The sequence below is a fragment of the Terrapene carolina genome, unplaced genomic scaffold, assembly GCF_002925995.2.
Source record: "Terrapene carolina triunguis isolate 2854851 unplaced genomic scaffold, T_m_triunguis-2.0 Scaffold229, whole genome shotgun sequence".
Taxonomy (NCBI): Eukaryota; Metazoa; Chordata; order Testudines; family Emydidae; genus Terrapene; species Terrapene triunguis.
In genome coordinates, this window is record NW_020664580.1 from 1,927,854 (window position 1) to 1,933,662 (window position 5,809).

Sequence of the window (5,809 nt, forward strand, 5' to 3'; positions counted from 1 at the left end):
GGGGGGTTCCGGCGGCGCTCGGCGGGGGGGCGGCGCTTGGCTGGGGGGGGGGGGCAGCGCAGCCGCTCGGCGGGGGGGGGGGGGGGGGGCGGCGCTTTTTTTTGCTGTTTGGGGCAGCAAAAAAGCTAGAGCCGGCCCTGAAAGTGGCTAGCAGTCAAGAAATGCCAATTTAGTTCTCAGTGCCCCACACATAAGACATGGAATGTTGATACACAAGAGTGTGTGCATAATGTGTTCAGTCCACACCCTAAATCCTGGTCCAGGTTTGATTCCATGTTCATTGGGAGTGGTAGCATCATTGATGGGGGCCTCCCAAAGAGAATTGGAGCTTTGTGTAGTTCCATGATCAAGCCCAGCTAGTCAGAGCCTATAGAGAATAACCTCCAAACGATCATGTTTATCAGTGCAGGTCAACTTACGTAAGGCAAACCATTCCCACCTTCTCTTAGCGGGATATGAAGCTGACTGGGGGATTGGGAGCATGGTAACAGTAGTTATAGGCTGTACTAATGTAGAGTTGTGTTTACAATGCTTCCTTCTTTGGGGCTATGCCTGTAGCAAGAGTTGCAACAGTCTAGGAACAGGCCTGATCTAATGCCACTGAAATCAATGGAAAGATTCCCATTGACTTTGCTCGGCTCAGGATCAAACCCTAAGTTTTCTCTATGCAGTCACAGGTGGGATGCTAACTAGACCTGGCCTCCATCTCCAATCAACCAGGCTACATACTAAAAAAAATGTACAGGATGCGTAAATGTTCTCCCACTCCTGATCACAAAGTATGCTGGAGGTGAATCCTGCCTCTAATCACCATTTTATTTTGGTAGCCTCCCCACTTTGCCTTCCATGGGTGTAGAGACAACTGTAGGCTTTAGCCTCTCCCCACCCAGAAATTCAGGGATTGCATTAATAAATAACGGAAACGCTGAGTTTAGCACAGAACATCGTTTATCCCAGTTTACTAGAAGTGGACATATTTAGTCATGCTACAGTACTACTAATTATAGCATTACTTTTTAAAACTTAAGAAAATGAATGACTTCCAAAGCTGAAAAAGTTCCAAACACTGCTCTTCCCCTCTGGGTTTGTGAAATGAATTCTTCCGCAACACCTATAAGCTGTACATTTGCACTTTTGTCTGTATGTACATGTAAAGTCATACACCTGTTGAGCTGTGATTGTCACATTGTAATTAGAAACCATGTTTTAATATGATGTAGAGCACTGAAACTATGCTCACTTACAGCACTGGTTGCCAGTTCATCAAAATCATTTTTATCAACTTCACCACTTTGGAAATCTGCCAGCACTCAGTTTGGCTGAGCAAACTAAGCTGTTTCTGAACTGATTTCAGTGATTGTTCTGTAAGCTGATAGTTGGCTTGCAAGAGATGAGGCTGAGTAATCAATCTATCATGGCACCATTCAAAATCATCAAACCAGGATAAGCAGAAAGAACAGCCTTATTTTCCAAAGTAATGCCCAGGAAAAGACTTAAGAGGTGGTGTTGATGTGGTGGCTTAGAAATGCTAACTATCAGGCAACTCGCATTTGGTTCCTGTTGCAGGTGATGGAGGAGACAACTCAGGACTACAAGCAGCAGAAATTGGTCCACTCCTTGTTGGAAGTGCAGTTTCCTCCTTTTTAATCAGTCAGAATTTAAGTGATTTCATTTAGCACTTTGAAAATACACGCTTTGTTTTTGTAGTTCACTCAGTCAGTATTCAGTCAGAATGGTGTAACGTCACTATGTTCTTTGTAGAACAGTCTGGAATGTGGCAGAATGAAACAGGGGAGCAGCTTATACCTGAGTTGTTGATTAACAAGAAAATAAACTGCTTTTATATTTTGCTTATGTAACCTAGGGTTCCTCTCTCACCCAGAGACTCTCATAAGGACAAGACTAGAAATATGATGGCAGGTGGAGAATCTTTTACCCCTCCAGGCATGATGGGACTGGGGTCAGAGGCTGCAAAAGGACTGTCAAAATCATGGGGCCTATGATGTCTGGGTTCCACCTGCCTTTGTGAAAAGAGCCCATGGAACTCATGCCAGGGAGGGGAGAGGGGAAGAAGAAAAGAACTAATCAGGAAGCTCTCATTAGTCCCAGAGAAGTGGCTGTGGGCTGGACCTGTCCCAGGTCTTCCTAAAGAGAGAGGATCAGAAATCCTTGAGCAGAATTTGGCTTGTTTTTAAAAAAAGGCACTTTAATTTTATGAGAGTTGCAGGTTGCGGGCTTAAATTATTTGACAGTCACTTATTTGAGCTTTTTTGTAATAGGTGACAGCGGGCGCCCAGCTCTGAAGGTAGCACTGCCGCCAGCAAGAGCGCAGAAATAAGGGTGCAGTGGTATGGTGTATTGCCACCCTTACTTCTGCACTGCTACTGTTGGCGGCGCTGCCTTCAGAGCTGATGACACCTATTACAAAAAGTCCAAATAATTGTTTTAAATCTCTGAGGATAATTTACTACTGGCTACGTGAGACCTCCCCCGTCTGTCTCCCAATAGAAAGTGCCCCATGCGAACCCAATTGTCTACCCACAGGTCACAGACAGGTGCTAAAGAAGAACCTGAACCTGCTCTCTGGTTTGGATTCAGTGAACTGTACCAGCCCCACACTGGTTCCCCTGCTGGGCTGTGTGAGTTAGCAGATTGATCCCTGTCCATTCGAAGTCCTGGGGTTCTCAATAACCAAGAACTTTAAACAGGTAATGATGTGTCTAATGTCAAGTGCCACCACGCCCACCACTTTGATCCTCTCTCCCCTTCCTATAAGGGTTGTCACCAGCAACACTAACATTCCAGTCAGACACATCGTCCCACCAGGTTTCCCAGTTCTATCCACTTTCCCCTCGTTGAGAATTTCCAACTCCTCTTCTGTATTGCCCAGACTCCAGTGCTAACAGCAGTGTTGCTTCCCTGCACAAGTGAGTATCTTGCAGGGCACATACACCATAGCACAGCATTCCCCTGAGTACACACTTGTGTTTCCGCAGGAGGGTCATCTGCAGAGGAGATGCGTGGGGGAGGGAGCATGTGGCTCATGTGCCTCTCCCCCACCCCACCAGAGTTGCTGCTTGGCTTGTACTCAGCATGCTCACATGGACTGACCATGTTTGTAGAGAGCCAGAAGCAGCTTTCTAGAGGGTTAATTCAGAAATTCTCTATAGAACCTAGGGGCTGCGGCCTACGGCAGGAAGGAGCCAAGCGGTTGTTGGAGTGACCCTAGGAGGAATGCTATGGGATGGCTCTCTGATCACCTCTTCACTCTGCTTCTTCCCACCCCAACCTTTGGGGTAAGTCCATCACCCCCTCCTTAGCCCTTGGCTGCTGCGTGTGGGCTGGAAACCAGATAGGGCAGTAGAGAGTTTGCCCACTCAGCCCGTGCACAGAAGGATCCATTGCAGCTCAAGTCCTGCTTTTCACAGCCCAAAGGAATGCATGACACCCAGACTGTGATTGCATTAGTCTCCCACATGTGAGTGTGGCAGGAGAGGACACTTGACATGTCTGCAAACAGCTTCTTCTGGACTGCTGGGGTGGAGGGAGAGAGGCCAGATGCCGCCTGGATCCTTCGAAGCTCTGAGGCACTCCAGTGAACAGATCCAAAACAAAGGGTAGGAATAAATTATCAGTTTTCAGAATGGTGAGAGCAGAAGCGCCGTCAGCTTTTCTGCCGCCCTAGGTGGCGGAAGGTCCCGCCGCCGAAATGCCGCCGCGGTCGCCACCCCCCAAATTGTAGTGCCCTAGGCGACCGCCTAGGTCGCCTAATGGGTTGCGCCAGCCCTGGGTGAGAGGTGTGACAGACCCAGACCAGTGGGGTACAGGAGTCTGGTAGAGGGCAAATATACTGGTCACTGGATGAGTAGTTTTCTGTTCCCTGAGTGACCAGAGCAGGGGCTGCACTAGAGTAATCAGGAACCTGCTAGAACCAGTTAAGGCAGGCAGGCTAATTAGGACACCTGGAGCCAATTAAGAAGAAGCTGCTAGAATCAATTAAGGCAGGCTAATCAGGGCACCTGGGTTTTAAAAGGAGCTCACTTCAGTTTGTGGGGCGAGTGTGAGGAGCTTGGAGCAAGAGGCGCAAGGAGCTGAGAGTGAGAGGGTGTGCTGCTGGAGGACTGAGGAGCACAAGCGTTATCAGACACCAGGAGGAAGGTCCTGTGGTGAGAATAAGGAAGGTGTTTGGAGGAGGCCATGGGGAAGTAGCCCAGGGAGTTGTAGCTGTCATGCAGCTGTTACAGGAGGCACTATAGACAGCTGCATTCCACAGGGCCCTGGGCTGGAACCCAGAGTAGAGGGCGGGCCCGAGTTCCCCCCAAACCTCCCAATTGACCTGGACTGTGGATTCTTCCAGAGGGGAAGGTCTCTGGGCTGTTCCCCAACCCACATGGTGAATCTCTGAGGCAAGAAAATCCGCCAATAAGCGCAGGACCCACCAAGATAGAGGAGGAACTTTGTCACAGAAGTAAATAGTGGTGTCCCCCCGGGGTCTGTACTGGGACCAGTACTGTTCAACATATCATATTGCCTCTGTATAAATCCATGGTATGTGCACATCTTGAATACTGCATGCAGATCTGGTCACCCCATCTCAAAAAAGATATATTGGATTTGGAAAAGGCAACGGAAATGGTTAGGGGTATGGAACTGCTTCTGTATGAGGAGAGATGAAAAAGACAGGGACTTTTCAGCATAGAAAAGAAATGACTAAGGGCTGGTCTACACTGGGGGGGGGATCGAGCTAAGATACGCAACTTCAGCTACGCGAATAGCGTAGCTGAAGTCGAAGTATCTAAGATCAAATTACCTGGGAGTCCACACGGCGCGGGATCGACGGCTGCGGCTCCCCCGTCGACTGCGCTATGGTCGCTCGCTCCGGTGGAGTTCCGGAGTCGACGGGGAGCGTGTTTGGGGATCCCCAATAGATCGATTACTACCCACCGATCCGGCGGGTAGTGAAGACATACCCTAAGGGGGGATATGATAGAAGTCTATAAAACCATGACTGGTTTGGAGAAAGTAAATAAGGAAATGTTATTTACTCCTTCATATAATACAAGAACTAGGGGTCACCCAATGAAATTAATAGGCAGCAGATTTAAAACAAACAAAAGAAAGTATTGCTTCACAGTCAACCTGTGGAACTCTTTGCCAGGGGATGTTGTGAAGGCCAAAACTATAACAGGGTTCAAAGAAGAACTAGATAAGTTCATGGAGAATAGATCCATCAACGGCTATTAGCCAGGACGGGCAAGGATGCAACACCATATTCTGCTTGTCCCTAGCCTCTGTTTGCCAGAAGGTGGGAGCGGGCAACAGGGGATGAATCACCTGATGATTGCCTGTTCTGTTCATTCCCTCTAAAGCACCTGGTATTGGCCACTGTCAGAAGTCAGGATACTGGGCTAGATGGACCATTGGTCTGACCCTGTATGGCCATTCTGATGTTCTTATATAGAACCCAGATGTATCTGTCCCCCACTGTAACCCACTAGACCCCACTTCCCTCCCAGAGCTGGGATAAAACCCAGGAGTCCTGATAGGGTCTCTCTCTCTCTGCAGAGATACTAAAAAAGTAAGAAAATACATTAAAATTTTAACCAGTGTCGCTTAAGTGACTTGCCACAAGATGTCAGAATACATTAGTATTAGAGCTGAGAGTGGTAGCCGTGTTAGTCTGTATCAGCAAAAACAATGAGGAGTCCTTGTGGCACCTTAGAGACTAACAAATTTATTTAGGCATAAGCTTTCATGGGCTAAAACCCACTTCATCAGATGCATGGAGTGGAAAATACAGTAGGCAGGT